At 40.8% G+C, this 14,361-nt stretch overlaps 1 protein-coding gene across 27 annotated transcripts in view; it reads right to left on the reverse strand.

The window, feature by feature from the left end:
• Nucleotides 1-14,361, reverse strand: part of PLEKHM3 (pleckstrin homology domain containing M3) — a 195,500-nt gene that overhangs the window by 152,103 nt on the left and 29,036 nt on the right. The window lies entirely within an intron of this gene.

Raw genomic sequence — 14,361 nt, forward strand, 5'->3', positions numbered from 1 at the left:
TGGTTCAAACTAAACACAGTAGAGGTAGTACAATTCCAAGACAGTACAATTCACAAGATGTAATTGGGGGGAAATCTCAGGTCCACAATAGCCTACCTAGGGTGGAATTATGAGCATAAGATTAAGTATTGGTGGGGGGGGGGGTCTGCAATGTCAGTGTGACATGCGGAGGTCTGTGTGGAAAACTGTGACTCTCCCCCACGGGTCCATGAAATAATTGGCACTTCACCAGGATTTCATGTTTTCTAGGTAATAGTCTACAGAAAACCAAATACATGAGAGCGAATATTCCTCCTATCTCTTGACCTAACTCCTTGCTAATACACATTATTTGGGTTTTAGTAAAGCCAGGAACCGCCCATGGAGAGGACAGAGCATGAAGTATGCTTCTCTTAAACTCCTGTTTCTCAGATACCCCCGTTAGTCTTCAAGGCCAGTTCATGAGCCTTCTGTCTTGTAACCAGTTCCCCGGGCTGGACTCAACCAGCCCATGTTTTAGGTCTCTGCTTAGATAGCAGTTCTCTCTCACCTCTGAGCCTGACTGTGCTTATACTGTTACCGCCTGCTTACAGTGCTCCTTCCTACTGCTTCCACTAGCTACCACACACTTACCCTTCACTTAGCCATCCTGTCTTCCAGGAACAGACCCTGTCCCGATTCCCCAACCCCTCATCTGCACACATGCGCGCGCACACACACACACACACACACACACACACACCCCGGGTCAGTATCAGGTATCCCTATTATTCCTCTTTGATGGACTCTTGTCAGGCTGTATTATAATAGTTTATTTAAATTTTTGAACAAATACAATTTTGAAGTTTTTAAAAAAAGTCTGTCCTCCCCATTGGACTATAAGCTCCACTGAGGAGAGAGGAGAGGTCTGTCTTTTCATCCTTTTTTTACAACACAGAGTACAATGCCTACTACATAGCAGGCTCTTAGAAAGTACTTATTAGATGAGAAATAAAGCTTGTAGCACAACGCCCAGCATATAGTAGATATAATTCCTTTCTCTTCCCCTGTTTCACAAGTTTATCTGGTTGTGCCATCTTTAATCAACGATTAGCTGCAATGTATACAAGTTTAGTACTTTAATAGAAGGCAACTGTGACTTGGGAGACTTCCTGATATTTTTATCAGGCATGCAAATGACATCCATGCAAGAGGCAGCACTCTTCCCCGACAGAGATTCTCATTTCTGAGATGTTTCTAAATCTCTTGCTGATACACATTGGAGACAGTCATAAACTAATGAAGTCATTCCCTAAAGAAGACAAATCACACTTCCAAAGGGCATGATTTCTGATCTTGGCTGAAGGGAAAAAATAAAAAGTAAAGAAATAAACCCAACACAGATCCAGATCTTAAAACAGCAAACCAAAAAAGAAAAGGAGAGAAATAAGGCAGAGAAAAGCCAATTTTACCTGCTTTACATCTCTGGTCCTGACATTCATTAGTATTTCTGTGATAACTCAAAAGCCATTAATTTCTTGCAACCCACACTAATCCCTTTGTAGAGAGAGATAATGGATGCCTATTCTCAGTTATCTATCTTTTTGGATAATGTAATAAGGGAGGCAGTGCTGTTAAAGACACTGCTGCTACCTCTCCCCCACTCATTTCCATCAAGCGCTGATGGTAGTTCGAGCTTTTCCATAATAAGACTCGTAACCATGTGTTCCTCCACCCCCATCTGTCCTGTGACCCAGTGGCTCAGCTATGCATCCCTGAGCAAAATAAAACCATCTTTCTTGCTTTTAGCTAGGAAATTTTCTCTCCTTTTCTTTCCTTCCTGAGAGCTTTTTACAACAGCTAGCATGAATTAGAAATTCTGCTTTAGGGGCGCCTTGGTGGCTCCGTTGGTTAAGTGTCTGACTTCAGCTCAGGTCATGATCTCACGGTCTTTGAGTTGGAGCCCCATGTCGGGCTCTGTGCTGACAGCTCGGAGCCTGGAGCTTGCTTCGGATTCTGAGTCTCCCTCTCTCTCTGCCCCTCCCCCGTTCATGCTCTGTCTCTCTCTGTCTCAAAAATAAATAAACATTAAAAAAAAAAAAGAAGAAGAAAGAAATTCTGCTTTAATTGGGCCCAAGTCAGCAGCAAACCTGACTAAAATCTCACCTCTTTCTGACTTGGGTGGACTGGATGGGAAATCCTTCCCGGGAATTTCCAAAGTCCCCTCACCTTCTTGATGCAGAGTAAGGGTAAAGAATTCATTGTATTTCCAGACTTTTCCCCCCACCTGTCTCAGCCCTCTTTAAATAGGTACATTAAACTGAGACAGAAAAGACTGGTGTTGGTCACAGGAAATGGTCCATCCTTATAGGCTGCAGTTTGTAGCGTTAATTTCTTGAGAAAGAAAAATCAAGAAGAAGAGAGCAAACGTGATCAGGAAACTATCCTCTGGAGTGCGTATTCCACTCCGGAGGGCCTGTTTATATCAGACCTTACCAATATTTCTTGTGTGAAGTGTTAATTTTCTTTGAGTTGTAGAGGGCCAGAGAACTACCATTTCTCTTTAATCTCTAATAATTGCTACTTTCTATTTCTATCTGAAGTTTATTTTTAATATTTGTGCTACTGACAAATCAGAAGGTATATATTTAAATCTAAGCTTTCATTAACTTATAGTTCAACTTTTATTTCCCCAGACTGTATCATTTCAACTCATTTAATTAACCTCACACACATTATTGTAAAGTGTTCAATTTCACAAATGAATAATATCTATCTTAACTAATATCATAAATGATTCAGATGGGACTGCTGACAATGATTATAACCATTTCCTCAGTAAAACAGGAAAGGATGATCAAAATGAATCACTGGACCCAAAAATTTCATACTGAAACCATGAGAGTAATTCCTTGTGAAAAAGGGAGAGAAAAACCAAAACCAAAACCCAAACCCAGAACTCTTCCTTTCCCCCTTGCTTTCCACTTTGGGGCATGAAGAGCCGGTTCAGTTCCTCTAGTGAAGACCCCTTCTTCCTCTTCTCCTCGTCCGGTAATACCAGTGCAGTGGTTTAAGGACAAAGATTGCTATTTACTGAAGAGGAAGAAGGGAATTTTCCACACAATGCACCTGATTCACTTCAGTACCGCCAACGTACCAGAGTTCCTCTTTTGCTATTATTTCCTCTATCTGTTCTCAAAAAAGTTTCCGTTCTCATGGCCACCACCTTAATTAAGGTTTGTTTGGGTGTTTCTTTAATACCGTGGTATAACTGACATACGACATCATATTAGTTTCGGGTGTACAACGTAATGATTCGATATTTGCATACATTGTGAATTGATCACCACGGTAAGTCCAGTTAAGATCCGTCAGCATACCTCGCTACAAAACATTTTTTTCTTGTGATGAGAACTTTTGAGATTTATTCTCTTAGCAACTTTCAAACATGCAGTGCAGTGTTATTAACTATAGCTGCCATGCTGTACCTTCCAGCCCCATGACTTTTTTATTTTACAACTGGAAAGTTGTACCTTTAAGACCTAATCAAGGTCTTAAATGAGCTCACACCTCTCGTCCGCCTTCCCCCCGGCCATCTCCCACACTGTCACCAGGGCCACTCAGCCCTTCCTGTGCCCCCTTCTCAGCCCAAAACCATTCACAGATTTCCTGGTGCTACACAGTAAAGTTCAAACTCCTTAAAACATTTGATTATGGAAAATTTCAAACACACTTGAAAGCATGTAGAAAACTAAAATAAACAACCACGGACCTATCCCTCAGCTTCAAACATCAAGTTTCTGCTATTCTTCTTTTCATATCCCCCACCCCCTCCAGCTCTGGCTTTTTATTGTGTTTTATTTTGGTTTTTTGGCTGGAATATTTGAAAGGAAATTGCTTAAAGTTTATCATTTCTACTGTAAATACTTCAGCGGTATCTCTAATCTAACAGATAAAACTTTAATACACACACACACACACACACACACACACACACACCATTTTCACACCCAACAACATGAATAATTCCTCATCTAATACCTACTCTGTATCTAATTTTCCCAGATTGTCTCAAAAAATTTCTTTATATGGATGGTTTGTTCAACTGAGGCTCACACACTGATTTGGTTGATACATGTTTTAAATCTCTTTAAATCTATAACAGTTCTCTTTTTCTCCTTTTTTTTTTTTTTTCATGCCACGTACTTGTTGAAGAAATTAGTTCATTTGTCCTGTAGAACTTCTCACATCCTGGACTTGGTGTATCCTCACAGTATTGTTTAAATGTTCCTCCATTTCCCATGTTTTCTGTCAACTGCTGTTTAGACCTTGAGGTTCATTTAGATTTTTTTTTTTTTTGGCAAGAATATGTCACAGGTGGCTGTCCCACTTCTAAGGATATTAGGATGGATCAGGAGGTTCAGAAGATGTTAGCCTGATCCCTCTGTTATGACTTTCCTCAGTGAGCTTTCACATGATGCAGGCACTTTTCTCCACTCCTTCATATTTCAGCCAGGTGACCCGATGTTGTTTCTACAACTCGCCCCTCCCAACCTTCGTGCATGTTCTCCCACTGACCTCCCTGCCTACATCTCCCCTTGCCTCTGCTTGTCCGTTCTTTCCTCCCACGTGAGGGCAGGTACAAAAATCTCACCTATTCCTGAAGACCTTCATCCCCTCTAGTTGAAAACAACTGTCTTCCTCTGAGCCTCCAAGGCTCTATGGCTGCACTACTCTGATGACTCAGGTTTCAGATGCTATTTCACATTTGTCACATATGCACTACATTATTTAATAAAATTATTGAAAAAATCAGAAAGAAATGTAAAAAGCAACAACAAAAAGTTTCTGCCTCCATAACCCAGCACCCACAATCCTCCTGCCCAGACTGTATGCGATTTGGTATGAAGCCCTTAGACATGATATGTACGTAATAATAATATAAATAATAATTATAGGTATATTATATTTGCTTATATAATTATGAAATGGTTATGTGCTTTCATTTTGGTTACTTTATGCAATTCTATCTTTTTTTTAAGTTTATTTATTTTTTAAGACAGAGAGTAAGAACACAGGCAGGGGAGGGGCAGAGAGAGAGGGTGAGAGAGAGAGAATCCCAGGCAGCCTTTGCATTGACAGCGCAGAGCCCGACGTGGGGCTGGATGCGGGGCTCGGACCCATGAACCGTGAGATCGTGACCTGAGCCGAAACCCAGAGTTGGACACTCAACCAAGTGAGCCACCCAAGGGCCGCTGAAATTTTATTTTTTTAAAAACCCCCATACCCCAGATTACAATAAATGAAAGAAACGTTTAGGTAATCTGGTTTCCTGAGAAAATCTGGACTGCCTGAGTCCGCACAATGAATGAAGTCACAAGAATAGGATTCCAAAGGTCAGACCATGGTTGCAGTGAGAGACAAAGAGCAACATTGTAATGTTTTCAAAGAACTCAAAAACCCGATGTAGTGCCAATATTCCAAATCAAAGTTATTTAGGCAAATTTTAAGGAAATATTTAAGTTCTTACAACAAGATCAATAAATGTGGAAGAAAGCCAAAGTGGAGTGTGAATGGAGAGTACCCAGAATCCTTCAGAATAACACTAAGACAAACCTAAAAGGATTGCCTTTCAAAATCGGGCAGATATATTACATTTCTTTTGTAGTGGAATGGCTAGGGAGCTCTTTTGGGTCTTAAAAATGAACATGAATACCATTCATGGGGGTTCCACCCTCATGACCTATGCACCTATCAAAGGCCATGTCTCCTAATATCATCACTTCAGGAGATAGGAGTTCAACACATGAACTTGGGGAGTGACACAAATATTCAGACTGTAGCACCAAACAGAGACTCATGTTGCTCACTTTCTATCCTATCTTTCATCCTGACAATTTATTCTTTTATTCATTTCGGTGAATCCCACACATAACCCCCAGAACAATTTTTCCACACCTCTTTTACTCTTCCCAAACACCTAATCCCACTGCCTCATTCTTTGTGCACTGCAGGAGCTCCTTCATATATACTATGCTTGGCTTCATGTTGGCATTACACTAATCAAGGTCTTGCACAATTGCTACAGAAGAGTACGGTGGTTAAGGCCACAGGTGCTAGAGCCAATAAGCCTAAGTTGAAATCATAATTCTGCCCTTCCTGGCTGTGTGACCATGGGACAATTACTTAACCTGAGTCCCAGTTTTGTCATCTTTAAGATGGGCTATAATAAGAGCACCTACCTCATTGTCCTGCTGTGAGAAAGAAATGAGTAGCTCTTAGAACAGTGCCTGATACATGGGGAGTATTTAATACTTGTTTCCTATTTTAGCCGTCCAGTCTCAAAGGAAGAGTCTTCTTGTCTCGCTGTTAAAGATAAGCCTTCCACCTCTACTCGGTCCCTAATCCCTTCCCACTTCTTCAGACTCTCTTCTCCTCTAACTAACATTGTAATATTATCCCTCCACTAATGTCTTTTCCTCATGTCTTCCAATATTCTGAGGACTATATCTACTAAAAAAGCATTCACAGGGCGCCTGGGTGGCTCAGTCTGTTAAGCGTCCAACTTCAGCTCAGGTCATGATCTTGCGGTTTGTAAGTATAAGCCCCGTGTCGAGCTCTGTGCTGACAGCTCGGAGCCTGGAGCCTGCTTCGAATTCTGGATCTCCCTCTCTCTCTCTGCCCCTCCCCTGCTCATACTCTGTCTTTCTCCATCTCTCAAAAATAAAAAAAATGTTTTTAAAAAATTAAAAAAAAAAAAAGCATTCACTTGATCCTACCTTTCGTATAGCTCAATCTGCCTCTTTCCTTCAGACTTCAAATTCTTACAATGTGTATACCTCCTTCCTGTTCCACACAATCTGGCCTCTGATTATTAACCTGACTTCATCTCACATCATCTCACATCCCTTTCTCTCATTTCAGCCACACCCTTTTATGTTCTTTAAATAAGTTGAGTGTATTGTAGCCTCGGGAACTCTGAGGTTGTTAAATCCCCCATTTGTAACTTCTCTACCCCGCCCCACTAACTTACGTGCCTCCCTCAGTTTTTCCTCGCAAGATGCCATCATCAGTGAGGCCAGCCTTTACCAGTTTATGGAGCCCCCTCTCTATCTTACACCTCGCTTTATTTCACTCAAAGAACTCTCTCATTTTCCTTGAGGGCAGGGACCTGCGTATCTCTCGCACTCCTGTATACTCGGTGGCTGGCTCCATAAATATTTGTGAATGTATGTAAAAAGGAATCTACTAGAATCTGTGGAGACACCAAATAATTCAGACACAGAACCTGTCAACAGATCTATGGCCCAGTTACAGCCCTTCTTTTTCTTTTCACAAGAAAAGTTCTTGGTTCTTTTCAGACCAGAGAGGGGCTGTGTCTTATACATTTGAAATATGCTCCACAAGCCAACACTTAGTGATAGCTCACAGATACTTGTTAACAAACTAATTCTGGTAGAAATGAAGTAGACTCAAGTAATGTCTTTTCTGAGAGCTACTTTGGAGACCTTTCTTCATGGGTAAAGGAGTCTATCCCATTTGCTCTTCCTTCATAATAAACTTAGGGAAAAAGATGTATTATCTGTGCAGACTCTAGCAGAAAGAGACCTGTAACATATCTGGCTACATATTCACTAGACAGACATAGCAACTTTGGGATCTTCTCCATCTAACTTCTTTGCTATAGGCAACAGTGATAGAGCATTAGTCCATGCAGTCCTGGTCAATTTCACTTCTCAGTGTGAATTTAGAGATCTAAGTGTGAACTTAGGTCACAGACCCAACTTCGTAAATGCCGAGGCTTTCTGCCTTCTGTGACAAGGGTAATCCCTAGTCTTTAAGAACCTTGTGACCCACAAAGAAATGGAAAAGCATTCCAGGCTCATGGATGGGGAGAACAAACACTGTCCAAATGTCTATACTACCCAAAGCAATCTACACATTTAATGTAATCTCTATCAAAATACCACCAGCATTTTTCACAGAGCTAGAACAAACAGTCCTAAAATTTGGATGGACCCCAAATAGCCAAAGTTATACTGAAAAAGAAAAACAAAACTGAAGGCATCACAATTCCATATTTCAAGCTATATTACAAAGCTGTAGTCATCAAGACTGTATGGTACAGGCACAAAAACAGACACATAGATCAGTGAAACATAACAGAAAACCCAGAAAGGGACCCACATCTTTATGGTCAACTAATCTTCAACAAAGCAGGAAGAATATCCCAATGCAAAAAGATAGTCATGCAGGAGAATGAAACTGGACCACTTTCTTACACCATACACAAAAATAAATTCAAAATGGATGAAAGACCTAAATGTAAGACAGGAACCATCAAAATCCTAGAGAACACAGGTAGCAACCTCTTCGACCTCAGCCAGAGAAACTTCTTATGAGACATGTCGCTGAAGGCAAGGGAAGCAAAAGCAAACATGAACTATTGGGACTTCATCAAGATAAAAAGCTTCTGCACAGTGAAGGAAACAATCAGTAAGACTAAAAGGCAGCCTACAGAATGGGAGAAGGTATCTGCAAATAATATATCTGACAAAGGGTTAGTATCCAAAATCTAGAAGAACTTATCAGACTCAACACCCAAAAACAAACAACCCAGTTAAGAAATGGGCAGAAGACATGAATAGACACTTTCCCAAAGAAGACATCCAGATGGCTAACAGACACATGAAAAGATGCTCAATATCACTCATCATCACGAAAATACAATTCAAAACCATGGTAAGATACCACTTATACCTGTCAGGATAGCTAAAATTAACAACACAAGAAACAACGAATGTTGGCGAGGATGTGGAGAAAGGGGAATCCTCTTGCACTGCTGGTGGGAATGCAAATTGGTGCAGCCACTCTGGACAAACAGTATGGAGGTTCCTCAAAAAGTTAAAAACAGAACTATTCTATGACCCAGAAATTACACTATTAGGCATTTACCCAAAGGATACAAAATTACAGATTCAAAGAGGTACACGCACCCCAATGTTTATAGCAGCATTATCAAAAATAGCCAAATTATGGAGAGAATCTAACTGTCCATCCACTGATGAATGGATAAAGAAGATGATGTGATATATATATATATGATATATCATATATATATATATATCACATATATATATATACCATATATATATGGTGGAATATTACTCATTTATCAAAAAGAATGAAATCTTGCCATTTTCAACGACATGGATGGAGCTCGAACGTATTATGCTAAGTGAAATAAGTCAATCAGAGAAAGACAAATACCATATGATTTCACTCATATGTGGAATTTAAGAAACAAATAGATGAATATATGTGAACAGGGTGGAGAGAAGAGAGTGAAACAGCCACAAGAGACTTAACAATAGAAATAAACTCAAGGTTGATGGAGGGAGGTGGGTGGGAGACAAGCTTGACGGGTGACAGGTATTAAGGAGAGCACTTATTGTGATGAACACTGGGTGTAAATAATGTAAGTGATGATTCACTGAATTCCACTCCTCAAACCAATATTGCACTGTATGTTAACTAAAATTGAAAAAAAAAAAAAAAAAAAGAACAACTTTGTGACCCAGAAAACAATTCCAAACCAACTTTCAAGATATGCTCACTCATTGCCATGGTGAGTTTTTCACTCTATAGGAATTAAGTAGAAAAGAATCTCCAATGTTTAGGCCAGCAGATTTTAAGGTAAGTGGCATTTCATTACTGTATCTTTGGGTAACATACTAGAATCAGAGAAACTTAGAGCCAGAAGTGATAAGAAATCTCTTAGCCTGACCCCATCTGAGGTAGAACTTGTCAGCTACTCACCTCCTTAACTAGTCCTCCTGATTCTTTACCAACAGAACCTAAATCTTGCTCAGGTATGATGGGAGATGCTCAGAGGAGATGTCCTCTCCCCTACCCCGCGGAAAGGAGCAAGATTTGTTTAAGCCAATCACAGAAATGCTATTTTCCTTTGCCAGAAATTGCTTTAGGGGTGAGCATGTGACCCTCGCTACTTAGGGGGTGCTATTGGGGCCTACTGGGAAAGAGACCCAGAGGGGGTGCCCTGTTTTCCCTTCCTGACTTTGGCTATTGATGTATAAGAAAGTGACCCTTGGGACTGCCGTGGCTATCTTGTACCTATGAAGGGAAAGAAGAGACATTACCAATATACTGAGAATAGCCGAGAAAAAAGATGGAAAGTGCCTGGATCCCCGATGACACATCAGGTCTTCTTAAGTGTCTATTGTTTACAGTACCTGATATTCACTAAGTGTTCCATAGTTACCTGTTAGATAGATGAAAACATAAGATGACAAATGGTCATATTACTTACGTTACTTTTAGTTGTATATGCTATTAATTGCTCTTGAAAATATTCTTTTTTTTTTTAAATGTTTTTAGATTTTTTTTTTTTTTTTTTGAGGGAGAACGAGACACAGTGTGAGCAGAGGAGGGGCAGAAAGAGAGGGAGACACAGAATCCAAAGTAGGCTCCAGGCTCCAAGCTGTCAGCACAGAGACCGACATGGGGCTCAAATTCACAAACCATCAGATCATGACCTGAGCCGAAGTCATATGCTTAACCGACTGAGCCACCCTGGCACCCCTTTTCTGAAAATATTCTTAACTGATTTAGCAGATTTGGAAAGAGATCCCAGGAAGCAAAATGACTTGGCCAAGGTTATACTACAAAGTGTGCAAGCTCAGAGTAGAAAACTCTCACCTCCAAACTTGGAGTCGAGATCACACTGTGTTTATTTATGGTAGAGGGAATGACCTAACCCTCCTCATGCTTGAGAGACAGACAGCATTATTGAGTGGTTATGTGTGGCCTCTAGTGTTAGGCCTGGCTTGGAGTCCTAGCCCCATCACATACTGTATGGCTTTGGGTGAGGTCAACTTCTCTAAGATTCAGCTTCATCATTTGTGAAATCAGAACAATATCATCTATCATATTCAACTATTATGAATATTAAATAAGATAGTAGGTTGACACATCTTAGCACAGGGCTGAACATAAAGCTAACTCTCATTACATGATAGCTCTCACTGATAATATTAATAACAAACTTCATTCAACTTAAGCTATAAGGTAAGGAAAGAGGGGTCATTTCCGTTTTGGAAAACAAACAAAACAAAACAGTATTGTCCTGATGTTCCAAGCACCAACACATAAAACTCAACCAGACACTTTGCATATGCTCACATACTTGGTACAACACAAAGTTTTCTACGATATGGTTTATAGCATGAAAAAATTTTCAACCGGGGCAATTGGTGGCTCAGTCAGTTGAGCATCTGACTTTGGCTCAGGTCATTATCTCATGGTTCATGGGTTCAAGCCCCATGTTGGGCTCTGTGCTGACAGCTCAGAGCCTGGAGCCTGCTTCTGATTCTGTGTCTCCCTCTCTCTCTGCTCCTCCCCCATTCACACTCTCTCTTTCTCTCTCAAAAATAAACATTAAAAAAAATTTTTTTAATTAAAAAAAACTTTCAACCTAGTGTGGGAGATGGATATACAAGCAATTGCCTATAATGCACAGCAGAATGATATGTGCTGTGAAAACATACAGTGAAAGAAAAAAAAAAGAATTTTAGTTGAAAAAATATAGAAAGGTCTCAGGGAGGATGTAGCATTTGGATTGGTCCTTGAAAGATAATGGAGGGTTGTGAAAAGTGAAACGGGCGGGGAAGGTGTTCTGGAGGAAGAGAGTGCATAAGCAGAGGCTCAGGAACTTGGAAGTACTCGGCACATTCGAAAACAGCACATAGACGGGGTGACAGAAGGTGCGGGTGGTGAGATCGGGACAGATTGGGATGCTTTATAAAACTTACACACTTGATTTTGTAGAGAATGGGGAGCCATGATTCATTTTTGAGAACAGAGTAGCATGAACAGATTTGTGTTTTAAGATGGTAACTTTAGCAGTTTGTGAAATTAGTAACTACAGTTCTCCTTAGCCAAGAAAGATAAACTGTATTAACAGAGCAACCACAAAAACACATCAGACACTTCGTTTTCAGAGTTCCCATATAGAAATGTTAGAATCAGAATATGGGCTGTCGATGAGGCGTGTTGGGTTTCCAAATAGCTGCCACAGGCCAACATTCAATAATGTAACCAGTGGAAACTATACAACCATATAAAATCAACTTTCTGTGACCTATTTTAGCAACTTCTTTGTACTGACTAATCTTGCTGAAGGGTGAATCATAAATTCAGCAAGAGACCATGTCCTGGTGACCTCACTTGTTCTAAGCCCACAGGAATATTCCCACCTCTATTGGCTCCAAGGCTTTTGAGAAACATCGTAATTGAAAAAGCAGTCATTTTAGTATAAGTCCCAAATTTGGCTTTTTTTTTTAAAGTTAAAGATGGGGAAAAAGAGAATCGAAACAGAGTAACATAAAACTCAAGATAAAGAAACCACACTGCCATGGTTTTTCTAGCTCTAAAGAAAATCTCTGCTTGAGGCCTACTCCTCAAGTACTTAGAACAAGAAAATACAGGCATAGGAATGGTACCAGGTCACCAGACAGCGAAACCAACTGAAACAAAAGCCCAGCTGACCACTGCCCTTGCCTAGCAGATGAAAATGTGAACACAGTCAGGGAGGGAAAAGTAAGTCAGATTCTGGCAGTCTGTTGGGTTTCAGAGCGCCATAGATAATGCAAAAGATTTCTTTAAAAAAATTTTTTTGATTTTAAAATCGCAAACACAGCAGTTCACCCAGAAGTAGAGTTACAAGGCACACAGAAATCCTTCTGCGTTAAATAATTTCAACCATACCCATAATTCCATTACAACCTTCCAATACCCATCTGGTTATAGTAATTAGCTCCCATAGAACCATGAGTCAGGGTCAGTTCAAACACATCTTACAATGATACGGTTTTGGAATTGGGAGGATCTTAGAGACAATTTAACCTGCTTCACTAGGTCGTTAAATCAAAAGCAACAGACGAGTGATTCTTCCAAACCTACACAGTGAGTCCTAGTTGAGTGTTCTTTCCACACAGACCGACCCTCCTCTACTATGCGTATACATTTATAGGTGTAAATGCGTGTGTGTGATCCATTTTTGACAACATATCTAGTGTCCACGTGTTCACATGACTTTTTATGTTCTTACCTTAACACCTATTTATATTTGGATTGTAATTCTATGACATCAGGACCCCGTCTTCCTTATCCTACAGGACATTCCCTGCTGCCTGTGGCTCTATTATTACTCACTGAACAAGAACAGGATGACGTAATGCAAAGGAAGAGAGGGTTAAGCATAGGTACTGGTCAAGAGCATGTTTGTACAGAACTAAGATTAATGACAGGACTAGCAATGAGCCATTCTGGCGGTAGGATTAGGGCCTTCTCTCAGGGCTACTTCTCTGTGACACCTCGCTTCAGCTGCCCAGGGCATGGCAGGCACTGGATGGCAGTAAGGAAAGGAACTGACCATGAGGCAGCTTTGTCTCTATGACCTACCTGGAAGTTTTTTAGAAAAAACTGCCTCAGATGTGAGGTGACAGATGTGGTAATTAACTAGACAGGGAATCCGTCCATAATGAGTATGTATATTAAATCATCACGATGTACACTAAATGTCTTCCAGCTTTGTCAATTATACCTCAATAAAGCTGGGGTAAAACCTGTCTCTGTCGCCATCTTGCCTTAGATCTAGTACTTCTTAGTGATTTCTGACCTAACCTTTTCGACATTACTATCTGGCCCTCAGAAAACGAACGCATGGTCTTAACTGGGCTGGACTCAAGCCACACTCTAACAGCCTCCTAGGACCCACGGACGGTATCCTTCATCTACTTAGCACTAGCAACATTCCCTTGGAAGAAGCCTGTCCTAGGTCTGTCTCTGCCCGAGGCAATGAAATTTCTAGAACACATCCATTCACAAGCTTCTAAGTAAGACTGAAAAAGGCAGCCAAAGATGGAGCAAAATGCCAAAGCCCTCGTTCCATAGTTACAATAAACCCATGGGGGTCAGTTCACTTAAGCTCTTCTGTATGGTCAGCGTTCGGGAGTATGAAAGGCAAAGTTACAGTCTTCTTTCCGTGGACTCATTGGTCCCCTAAAGAACTCTGGCCAGCGCTGCACTGTCCATGTATTTTAGTGACTATGTTAAACGCAGAACACAATCCTTGCTTAGCTAGACTGCTTCGGTGTGTCTCAGTTTTTCCTCGCTAGTGATCTCCTGAGGGATTACTTTGGGTTCGATGAATACCATCCAGGTCTGTCTCTTCTACACTACTTCCCACCCTCTACCCCCACAGGGCCTGACTGCTAACAAGGCTTTCAAAATAGAGGGCTCTAGAGACTGGGAACGATTGGCTTCCAAGGTAAGTGTTCAACTCCAGCTTAGTGTTGAAGGGTGTGGACTCTGGAGAAAGAC

This window comes from Panthera tigris, chromosome C1 (assembly GCF_018350195.1).
Source record: "Panthera tigris isolate Pti1 chromosome C1, P.tigris_Pti1_mat1.1, whole genome shotgun sequence".
NCBI lineage: Eukaryota > Metazoa > Chordata > Mammalia > Carnivora > Felidae > Panthera > Panthera tigris.